Raw genomic sequence first — 12,578 nt, 5'->3', positions numbered from 1 at the left:
TGCGTGTTAAGTACATGCTTAATTTTCTTTTAACTTCAACTTTTTTTTTTAATGTTTTATTATTTATTTTTGAGACAGAGAGACACAGAGCATGAGCAGAGAAGGGGCAGAGAGTGAGGCAGACACAGAATCCAAACCAGGCTCCAGGCTCTGAGCTGTTAGCACAGAGCCTGACGCAGGCCTTGAACTCATGGACTGTGAGATCATGACCTGAGCCGAAGTCAGATGCTTAACCAACTGAGCCACCCAGGCCCCCTAACCTGAACTGTCTTTTAACTAGGAATTTTACTCTTTTATATATAATATGATCACTGCAGACTTATTTCTACATTATTTTGTAAACCCAATTTCCAAGTCTTGCTTGGTTTCTTTATTATTGTTTCCTTTAAAACATTTATGTATTTCCTTTGTTAGATTTTTTCCTCTTCTGGCTTAAAATTAGATACTTCTTTATGAGCTGTTCTTAATTAAAAAAAACCGATAGGCTTAAATTTATACTTTAAAAGATGCATCTAGATAGCACATAAAAATTTCCTATTGCTATATTGTTAGCACTCAAACCAGTATTAGTTTGCTGGAACTTCCATAACAAAATGCTACATACTGAGCAGGGTAAGCAACAGAAATTTATTTTCTCACAGTTCTGGCGGCTCCAAGTCCAAGATCTTCTGAGGCCCCTATCCTTGGCTTGCAGATTGTCACCTTCTTGCTGTGTCCTCACGTGGTCTTTCTTCTGTGCATGTGCCTCCCTGGTGTCTCTTTCTTTTCCTATGAGGGAGCAGAGCTACTGGATTAGGGTCCTACCCAAAGTGCCTGACTGTAACTTAATAACCTCTTTAAAGACATTATTTCCAAATACGGTTATATTCTGAAGTCCTGGAGCTTGGGACTTCAACATGAATTCATGAATTCAACATGAATTGGTGGGGGGACATAATTCAGTATACATTTAATATCATCTGGAATCTCAATGTTATTTTTAGGTTCACATCCTGGCTCTATCACTTACTAGCTCTGTGACAAATGGCAAGTTATTCAACTTTTCTGTGCCTCAGGATTATCGGGTTATAGGTATATAGCTGACAGGATTGTTAGGAAGATTAAATGAATACTTACACGGTATTTAGAACAGTGTTTTGTACTTAGTTTAAGCTCAGCAATTATTGTCCACTACTGTCATTACCACCTGTACTAATATTTATGCTTAAGTTTTACATATAATAGTTCTCAATTATAGCAATATTGTTTTGTAACTGGCTTCTCTAACCGATATTACTTCTAAAAATCTACTCCTATCTACTAAATTGATTTCTCCTCTTGTAAATTTTTTAGTGCTTTCGGAAAGGGCCAACACAACACTGAATAGGTTTTTGCTTTGCATCCACAAATAGTTAAGTCTATCTGGTATAGGATGAAAAGATGAAAAATATTTGTCTTGTATCTTTGAAGATGCTGTTCTATTTTCTTCTCGCATCTAATGTGACTGATGAGATATCAGATATCAATGTTAATATCCTTCTGGAACTTTTTAAAATTTTCTCTTCATCCTTGGTTTTATGAAATTTATGCAAATCTTTTATCTTATCTTTCTTGGTAGTTTTAATGGCTCATGACCCTTTACATCTGAGAACTAATATCTACTAACTTTCCTTTCACAATTTTGATCTCATTTTCCTTGTATTCTATATTCTGGAGGAATTACTGAGTTAATATTTCACCTTACCAGTGTATGGTTTTCATTTCGATTTTCAGTGTGTCCCTCAAGTTTTTTTTATTTCATCTATCTTATGTTTAGTTTAGCAAAACATCTAGCTAACTTTAAGCATGGCTGCAACATCTTCTCAGGTCACTCCAGAAATGAATTATACGGTTTCCTGAATGTGCAAATCTCTTCTCTGTGTTGTGCTTGATGTCTTTTCTTTCAAGTATTCACCTTTTTCAAATGATTGGTAATTTTGGTTAAGTATTCATCTTTGAATGTAAGATCTACTAGTAGCTTCCCTGTATAGACATACCTTATTTTATTCTGTTTCACTTAATCGTGCTTTGCAGATACTGCATTTTTGTTTTGTTTTACAACAACATTGAAAGTTTGTGGCAACCCTGCATTGAACGATCTATTGATGCCATTTTTTTCAACAGCATTTGCTCACATTGTGTCAGTCACATTTTGCTAATTCTTGCACTATTTCAAACTTATATTTGTTATGGTGATCTATGAGCAATGATTAGGATACATTGAAAAATTACCAATAGATTATTTTTTAAATGTTTATTTTTGAGACAGAGAGAGCAGATGAGGGGCAGAGAGAGAGGGGGACAGAGGATCTGAAGCAGGCTCAGTACTGACAGCAGAGAGCCTGATATGGGGCTTAAACTCACGAACTGTGAGATCATGACCTGAGTCAAAGTTGGGTGCTTAACCGACTGAGCCACCCAGGTGCCCCAGCAATAAATTATTTTTAAGCTAAGGTTTAAACATTATTTTTTAGATATAATGCTATTGCACACTTAATAGACTACAATCTTCTCAGGGCTCTCTCCTGAGCCAAGTATATGAAACTTTTGTGGCAATCCAGTCCTGAATTCATTTTGGACTGTAGTTTTCTAGTTTAATCTCCTCTCTTTTGATTTCAGTCTTTGGATTTTCTCACACTCTGTTGAAAGAAATTCTTCTTGTTTTCTGGCATGGTAAGGAAGTTTTATAAATCTCCTTCCAGACATTTCTGTGGACTTATTTTAGAGGGAAGGCTACAGCATGTGCCAAGTCCACCATTTTGAGTAAGTTCGACAGTTTTTCTTATTTATTGTCAGCTTCCTACTTTCTGTTAGTATCTTGTTATCTCTTTATATTGTGAGTCACTTGTTTATCTTTTATTACTAGATCCTGTTTGTATAATATCTGATAAAAGTTTCTCCTAGACTGGGTTGAGAATCTTGGACAGGTTCTTAACTTTCTACTCTGTAGGCAGAATTTAGTGATCAGTAAGATGGGATATTAAGAGTTTATCTTAAGAAGATTCATAGCAAAAGATAGAAATACTATTATTTCAACTGTTTTCCATCAGGGTATCCAGAAAATTCTCTTTGGTATCAATCATAGGTCCTCGGCCTGTTTAATTCTGTTAATTTCCTAGAGTTTGTAATGACCTGAACAACTGCATCTGCAGTCTTTTATTATTGCTCTCCAGAGGCAAGTTGATCTTACAGGAACACACTATCCAGGACTCTTTCAATTGTAGTTTCCAACTCATGCTAGTAGTTTCCATGACAGCTAAGGGAAAAAGAAAAAAGGGAACTTAATGAGTCATCCAGGGGTTCAAATAAGGTAAGCAAGTTCTCTAAGCCTCTAGGCTCTCCTGTCCTCTCTTTCCTTAAATCCATTCTCAGACTGATTCATTTCACACTGTAGTCCCAAGAAGCTTAAGCCACACATGGGCTTCAGTGTTCAACTTTCACAATGAGAGGGGCCCACATCCTTCCAGAATTTATGTGTCACAGAAAAAAACACAAATAAGAACTCTGATGGACTCAATTGGGACCGATCACTTATGCGGTGGTAGAGTGCTTTGATGGATGAGTAGGATACAAAAATAGGGAGAACCACATGTTTGAGAGTTCCACTGGTATGATATAAAGTGGAGTAAATGCAGTTCTCTAGGAAAACAGGGGCTCTGTTACTAGAAGGAGGAGTACTGGTCAGGAAAGAAACAACAGATGTGCAGTACAAGAGGCAATACAGATGAAGGCAGCTAAGAGAGGGAGTCCTATTTCCTACCATTAACTCTTTGTTTAGGGAAGCTTTATCTGAAACTTTGTTCTATTCCTCACATGAGTCATAAGAGTTGTTCATTCATTCATGCATTCATTCATTCAGTCCCAAACATGTATTGCATGCCCTCGGTTGAAAACTTGGAAATAACTAGGAATCCAAGCATGGTCTCTGAGCTCCAAAGGTCAGGCATTGTTTATAAATGATAAAGGTATATTCCCTGCCCTCATGAAATATATAATTTAGTTTCAGTGTTATGTATGTTATCAGACACATACAGAATTATTTCTAATATATAACATCACAGCCATATGAAAATAGTGCTATGAGTGCACAGGAAAGGAGTGGTTGAGTATGCCTATATAGATCTGGGGCTTGAAGTTTGATGGTTCTCTTTAATTAGAGAATGCTATGAAGGAATTTCTTTCCATTAAAAAGGAACAGCTTGGACGATGGGTTTAAGGCAGGAACATATATTTACTATGATCCTTACCTAGTTCTGGAAGTGGGAAACCCATTTAAGAGATACTTTTAGAGGCTAATTTAGTGTGAGATATAGAAGTTTAGGCTATGCTGGCAGATCCTTGGTTTCATTTCTTAGTTATTTCCATACAAGTTTACCTCTTTAGTTGGATTACATATACTTTCTGGCAGAGACCAAATCTTATTCTTCCTTATTTTTCTAAGTGTGCCAAACCCTTTCCAGGAGACACTTGGAGCATTATCATTGTTCATGTTCCAAAAGAGCAAATCTTTCCTGGCAAACACAAAGGTACAACTGTTAACATATGTTCATATTTTTCTTTCTCTTTTAAAGCTTCAGTCACCAATAGGTAGTCATGAAAAATACAACCTTTGTTCCTAAATTTGAAATTTCTGACTCACAACCTGACAGTATTTCATAATACACATCTCATGGGCTTTTGCAGACTTGATGGATCTTGGAGTCTTTCTGGAATATCTAGATATATCCTCCTGAAAGAGAACATGTCTTTATAACCTGCCATTCTATAAATAGCTGTATAATTATTAGCTATTAGCTAATAAGTGACTATTAGTCACTGTGGCATCCAGCTTCCTCCCTGACAAATGTAAAAGGAGTCTTTATTTTATTCAACACATACAGATTGAACCAATATAGTCTGGGTGTTTTCTAGATGCTGTGGACAAAACATCTAGTGAGCAACACAAGGCCTTTATAGTCAGGGAGCTTAGAATCTAGCATTGAGTAGAACAGGTAGAAATCACATATAAACCTAACTTAATAAGATCATCTTAGATAGTGATAGTCACATAAAAAGGGAACATGATAATATAACCGATAGACGGAGGGACCTACATCTAGTTTGTGTGGTCAGGAAAAATTATCTCTTAGGAGACACTTGCCCTGCAGCTGGATTTAGAATCCATTGAAAGATTTTATCTAAGGGAGTGAAATAACACAATCCACAGTTTCAAAAAATCAATCTGACTGCTGTGTAGAGAATGCCTTGAAGAAGTTTCAAGATTATAAGGAGAAAGACCAGTTGTTGCCTAACTCCAGGAGAGAGGTGGCCTGAGCCAGGATGATAGCAATGAAAGTAGAGAAGAGATAGATTATCTACGTTTAAAAAAATATGACAGGATTTTGAGGTGAGAGAAATGGATGAATAAAGAATAGCTTCTGACTATTATATGAGCCTTGCTAACATTTTGTGAATTGGAGAAGACTTGGACAAATGTGTTTTGGGATATAAATCAATGATTCTACTTTGATCATGGTGAGTTTGAGATGCCTCCTAGATAATAGAGTTAAGTAGGCAATTGGTTATGCAATTCCTAAACTCAATCAAGAGATCAGAGTTGGAGACGAATATTTGGAAGTCATTGAAATTTTAGGCAGTATGTAAACCACAGAGTGGATATTACCCAGAATGAAAGTGTAGATAGGGAAAAGCAGTGAAGGGGATGGAACTCCAGGGTATTCCAAATTTAGAGGCCAAGTAGTAGAGGTGGAATGGGCAAACGAGAGGGGGAAAAAGTCTCTAGGCAGGCAGGCAGAAAACACAGAAAATCATGTTACACAAAGGAAAGCGAGGGTCTGAATAAAGAAGGTGTATTCAACTTGAATGCTACCAAGAGTTTCAATGGTATGAACACAGACAAGTGGCCATTATATTTGACAACACAAAGGTGACCTTAAGACGAGCAGTGTAGAACATAAGCCAACATGGAATGTGTTGTAACAGAGAGTATGAGTCATGAGGACAGTGAATAAACAATCACATTTTGAAGCAGGCTTTGTTCAAAGAAGAGAGATGTGTGATGGTAACTGAAGAGAAATGTAATTTCAGGGATGGATATACACATACATGTATGTATTTATATATATAGATTTTAAAATTTTTGTTCATTTTTTTAAAGATGCGAAGTATTATTAGAGCATGGTCTTCTTTCCTAAGGAAAAAAGGAATACACTAAAGACTGTAACAGTTATCAATTTATTTTCTCTCATGTCCAAACATTCCCTTCAATATACTCTCTTCAATAATGGACAGAATTCTCTCAAGCATGCCTCCTGTACAATGAGCACATTGTTTAGCTTTCTCAAGAGAGGGCACTGGAAAGACATTAGAGGAGGAAGGTGCTATCCTGCTATTTCCAGTGGCTACGCAGTGGGTTGGTGTTTTGGGTGTGGGACCATCTGGTGGAGCTCTTCCCCAGGCTTGCTCCCAGAACCTATTCATCATTTGATTGCCTTGCAGACTTGTTCTGAACTAGTGATAATATACCCTGGCCTTTCCTACACAGAAAATGATGCCACAAAGCTTCCTCTCTCCAAAGACCTCCTCCTTGTCTGGGCACTGATTACTTCTGCAGGTCTCCTGCACAGTTTCCCTGTGTTCCAGATCCCCACCTGCTCTGCATGCCCATGCCTCTGCTTGCCACTCACCTGCACCCTGCCCACCATCACCTGTACCCAGAAAACATACAGAAGGTGTTTTCTGCTTGCCTAGCAACAGCCCATGAACTGTGGTCTGGGAAAACCAACAATCTCTGTTACTTTCACCAACAAGGTCTGACCCTCAGCCATGGGAGGCTCCCTTCCAAGTTGCTCTTTCCTTGGATTCCCTCCCTCTACTCTAAGAGTACCATATGATTTCCTTATATGTTACAGTCACTCCTTTACCAGAGTTTGATAATTCTCTAGATGGGACTTTCTCAGTTTAGTTCACTGTATCGTTTCTACCTTCTAATTGGATCCAAACTTACACAACAACGAAAGAGTCTAACTACAGGAATTCAGCACTAAGTGGTACTTAGAAAATACCAGTTTTTGAAACATTTTCCTTGGAAAGGTCCCCGTATATGTAATTAAAAAACGCTTACCTTCTCAGTTTCTTCTCAGTATATTCTTTAACACCCTTGCCCCTTGATAATGGTTTCCCTTGGAAATATTCACCTCTTTGTTTCTTTCAGGAGTAGTTTTCCATGTGTAACAATTCATTCTATCTAAAAGGCTGGGTGCCATTTTTACCTTTTCATCCCGTTGGAAGACCAACTTGCATTTCTGGGTACATACTTGGCAATCATCTCAGACAGGAAATGACCACATCTAATGTCAAGGAGGCATAGCAACAGTTACTTCTATGTTTATGATGATTCAGTTTTTGGAAGAACCAAAAGTGCAAACTTCTGAGAGCTGTTCTGAATGTATTGCCCTATCTGAGCTTACATTTCTCTTAGGATTTATATGTTACAAACATATTTCTCTTTCTTTTCTTAAAAGAAATCTCTAGGTCTCATTCTAATTTTTAGTCTCTGTTCTAAAATTATAGCCCTCTGTGTGTTCTCTTTAAAAATCTGCCCTTTAACATGCCCTCTTATCCATTCTCCCTTCACTTGAAGAGTGATTGTGGAAAATCACTTTATTAATAGAAAACAACACATGCTGTTCCAGGTTTCCATGGTTTCACAACTCTTGTTCATTCTGACCTTAGCAACTGGAACAGTCTATGGTGATGCCCGAGTTAAGGTAACCAGTCCTTCCCTCCCTTACATTCTCTTTTCTTGCTCTATTGCTCCTTCTTTCTATTTTTCCATCCCTCTACTGCCTTCCAATTGTAATCAGGATAAAATTCAAACTCCTTGCCAAAGGCTACAGAGGCCATACATGATTGGGTTCCTGCTTTCCTCTGTAACTTCTCCCTCCATATTTCCTGCATGGCCAATACTCCAGGCATAATGATCCCTGTTCCTTAAATAAACCCAGCTCCATTATGTCTCTTGGGTTTTGCAATTGTCATTTTTTCTGTCCCTACTTTCTCTCATGGATGCCTCATTTCCAGTATTTTGATCTTATTTGAAGTGCTTTCCCCTGAGAGGTCTTCTCTAACTCTACTTGTCACCTCCATCACCATCATGCCATCATTGTGCATTACATAACATTATATACTTTGTTTATACTACTTTAACAGGTCGGAATTATTTTATATCTACATTATTCTTATAATGTAAATTCTTTCATGGCAGAGAATTCATTTGCCTTTGTGACCACTTTATCACTACAGACTAGAATAGTTCCTGGCTCATGATGGATAAAATTTTTGACCATCTGAATGTGTACTGGGCACTGAACTGTGAACCCTTGTTCCTGGGCAAATAAGTAAATATTTATTATCCTTTACCCAGAAGAAACTGGATAAATAGATTTATGCTGTTTCTACTATAATTGTTCTTTCCTAGAAGTAGCAAGAGTAGGTCAGAGGCCCAGAAGTATGTGGGCATGGTTTGGAGTGAAAAATTAAGGAAGAATATGATGCGAGATTGTTTTTATGATAATGATACTTCCCCTTCCAACTGAAATTCTATCAATCATTATTTTTTAAAATGATTTTAAATTTTAAATGTTTAAATGATTACGTTTTGGGAAGGTCTGTTAAAATCCAAGTGAGAGATTAAAATGTTAAACCTCCATGTGTAGGTTACAGAAACCAGTGTTTTGATTATTGGTTTTCAAACAGTTTTAAGTAGTGGAGCCTTTTCAAATCAAAACCTTCCCAGAAGTCCAGCACACATATAGGTTAACATGGCTGATATGCTGGCTGAAATGGCGTAGCAGAACTTGTATTCTGCCCACCAGGCACCTAAGTCCTGTTCCTCCAAGCAGTACCTGAAGGACCACCCATAGCACCCAGATTTGTACAGAGCAAGGTTTGAAAATCACAAATCTTGGACCAACTCCTTTATCTGGGAAATAGGTCCAGAGAGCTGAAGTTGTCCAAAGTTGTAAAATTACTGTTGACAAAAGGACTGCAGCTCAGCTTCTTGAATGCTAGGGCACTGTGCTTTCACCTGCTATTCTATATTCCTGGAGGATAAATTCTATCAAATCAGGTTAGCTTCTAGCAGTGGGAGTTCTTAAAAGGAGAGAAAAGTCAAAGGATTTTAGTATCCAGGGGACCTCACTTGGAATTCTGCTCTTCTAGGACTGAGGACATGGTGAATTACCTCACAAGACTTCTCTTGCCACTTGGCAATCATCTTGAGTTGGTCTTTCACGGTAGAAAGAAGAAAATGGGACTTTCTCCAAATATTTTATGACTTTATTGCACTGAATGTCCATGAATCAGAAATTTTAACCATTTCTCCACATTCTTACCATTAGAAGTATTGACTTCCCATTTGTGAAGAGTGGCAGGACTCTTATCAAGAAGTGTAGGTCCCTTTCATGAGCATTAAATTTTTTTTCTCTTAAGTAGAAGCCCAATTAGAAAGAACTGATTTGGTTGAATTGGTGGTTTATGGATTAGCCATAGTGTAGATTATTTCATGCTGATTGGGAGTGCAGAGCCAAATACAGCATCTGACAGGACAGCGAATACTTCATAAATGTTTTTAATTAAGTGAATAAATTTCAGAGATGTTAGCTAGCAAATACAGTTTAACAATATATTAATTTGATTTCTGACTACAGATTGAGGTGGGTGGACACTATTTTGCTATATGCAATTGTTATATCAGACATCAATGATGCCCACATAGAGATCTTGAAAAATGTCCTTAATGGCAAGATATTGGATGTAACCATGAAAATCACTAAATCTTTCCGCATCGGTGTTTATCTCCCTGATGTTTTCTGCCTTGATGATAACCATAGTGTCTGGGCTTCTCAGAAGATGACGCTGAACAGCTTGGTGGACATTGAGGGCCCTTCAGATAAAAACATCAGTGGGGAAGGGTATGAAATGCTGGCCCAGAGAAATAACAATGACGGTGTGTTTATCTCCTCCAGTTCTGTCAATGACTCTGGCAATGTACTCAATTTCTTTCACTGAATAGGCCAATGATCCAATCAAGGGATAACCATGTTTTTGCCACTGAATGTTGATATTCTCATCCAAGTCCACAGCAAGTTAGTGTTGAAATTTTCCAGCCTCAGGCAGATCCATTGACTTCAGTGCTGATGACAGGTAATCCCCAAAATCAAAGAAGTGTAAAATTATAAAGATCATAAAGACAGAAGAAAAGGTTTGGTGTTTATCATAAGTTAATCATGACTGATTTATTACTGGTTCAACTGAAAGAATAGCTTTGAAGACTGTTTGAATCAAAAGTGCTACGCAGATAAGAAATTATACATGCTCCCTTGTAGAGCCATGCAAAAGCAAATTGGGGATGGAAAAAATTCAAGTAACTTCACTGGAGTGTGATGTAGTTAATTTTTAAGGTATTATTTTTGTACATTTTGTGAGCTGTAGATTAAGCTTTTTTGAGGATAGAGAAAGTACTAATTGAAGTATACATTTCAAAAACCAAATAAACCTAATACTCTGTTTCCTTAAGACTGGAATTATATTCTCTGCTTCTGCATTTCCTTTACCTATTCTTAGAATGGGATTGAGCATGTCATCTATAATAATGGTTTTACTATCCATTTGTGAAGGGCTTCATAGTTTACAAAGCACTTATTTGGATTTATACATTCATTCACCTCAAAGCGTGCTCCTCCTTTCCACACACATGTCCCCCTTATCCATTAAGAATACATTCCAAGACCCACAGTGGGTGCCTGAAACTGCAGATAGCACTGAACCGTATATATACTAGGTTTTTTCCTATACATACATTCCTTTGACAAAGTTCAATTTATAAATTAGGCACAGTAAGAGATGAACAATAAAAAGGAGAATAATTATAATATACTGGAATAAAGTTAGATAAATGTGATCTCTCTCAAAAGATCTTGTTGTACTGCACTCATCCTTTTTCTTTTCTTGTGATGATTTGAGATGATAAAACGCCTACATGATGAGATGAAATGAGGCGAATGATGTAAGTGCTGTGACATGGCCTTTGGCTACTACTGACCTTCTGACAATATGTCAGGAGAATTATCTTCTGCTTCCAGACCACAGGTGATTGTGAGTAACTCCAACTGTGGAAAGTGAAACCATAGATAAAAGGGGGTGAGGGGGGAACTACTGTGTCTACACACACACACACACACACACACACACACAACTACCATGTTATAGAAAACCAAGAGATGAAATGACCTGCTCAAGATTATACAGCTAGTGACAGAATCTGCACTTGAATTTGAACTTCCTCCCAATTCTTGTGAAAACAGTCTACCCAATCTTAGAACCTATGAAAATGTAATATGAACAGAATAAAATGATGTCCTTCAATTTTTCATCCCATAAATTAGACCTTTATCAGACTATCGGGGCCAGCTGCTTTGTAGTTAGAACTTCTGAGGAAAATATATATAAGAGGATTATTAATGCTTTGTAACAAGTGCCATCTTTGAAGTAAAGGGCTACATTTAAAGTTTTAACCCAGGGGGTTTGAAAATGAAGACACTGGAGCATTAGTTGAATGAAAATGGAAGTATCATTGTCTTCATTCTGCTGCTAATTTACTTCAATATCCTTGCCCAAAGCATGCTGTAAAATTTAACTTTTAACAAAATGTGTAACACACATTTTGCTACAATTTAAAAGATTAGACAAAGAGGGAGGTAACTCAGTAATTCAGTACTTTCTATAACCTAAGAGATCCACTGGTACTGAATGTGATGCTAGAGATTACCACCAGACCCTTAATTGTTTAAAGATTACCACAAAACTGAGGTATGGAGGAGTTCGGAGGTCACAATTTAAAACTCTCCCCTTCTGGTGGGAATTCTACATACTGCTTGGAGCCAAGGCCCTAACTGATTTTATAATGGGAGGATAAGCTTGCCTTCTAAGTTTGAGATCACAAGAGTGGCATCATTCCAGAAAGGCCATAATGGAGCCACATGAGGTGCACTGTCCCCAGTGATGACAGCCAGGACCCAGGACACAATGGGCAGACAGTTTTATAGGTAAGAGTGCTAAGATCTACTAGTGAGTTCTGAATTACTTTTTGTGCATCCTTGGTTTAGTAAATAGAGACCGGGACTAAGATTCTAGCCACTGGATTCTAGCCCCAACCTGGATGTTAGATAACTGCATTGAAGTTTTCTAGGCACTTTCTATGTGTCTGTGTGCCTTGCAACGTGTTAAAAATTTTATAACTATTATCTCTTTTAGTATTTATAACTACCAGGTAGTATCATGTGGAGTTGATCGATGAGGAAAATGACGCACTGACAATAAGTAACATGCCAAAGGTCATGGCTCCTAAGAGGCAAAGTTTATATATGATAATACTTAAAAGCATGTGTTTTTTTTGTGCCTAATTCTAACTGATGCAAAGTCATCACCTTGCTCCTGGCATCTCTCTTTTCATGTAATGATACAGTGATGATAGCTTATACTAAAGAGAACTTCACTAT

At 37.5% G+C, this 12,578-nt stretch overlaps 1 long non-coding RNA gene across 1 annotated transcript; it reads right to left on the bottom strand.

Moving 5' to 3' along the window:
- Window positions 1–632: 632 nt before the first annotated feature.
- Window positions 633–7,650, bottom strand: LOC132662288 (uncharacterized). The gene is made up of 4 exons (XR_009602561.3): window positions 7,142–7,650; window positions 4,394–4,529; window positions 3,151–3,274; window positions 633–768 (listed from the first exon to the last, which is right to left on the bottom strand). It is a non-coding gene; the product is annotated as an uncharacterized LOC132662288 (long non-coding RNA).
- Between the last annotated feature and the right edge of the window lie 4,928 nt (window positions 7,651–12,578).

The sequence above is a fragment of the Panthera onca genome, chromosome D1 (assembly GCF_046562875.1).
Source record: "Panthera onca isolate mPanOnc1 chromosome D1, mPanOnc1 haplotype 2, whole genome shotgun sequence".
NCBI classification, from domain to species: domain Eukaryota; kingdom Metazoa; phylum Chordata; class Mammalia; order Carnivora; family Felidae; genus Panthera; species Panthera onca.
The sequence above is the reverse complement of the archived record's forward strand: the minus strand, read 5'-3'. Positions and strand labels throughout refer to the sequence as shown.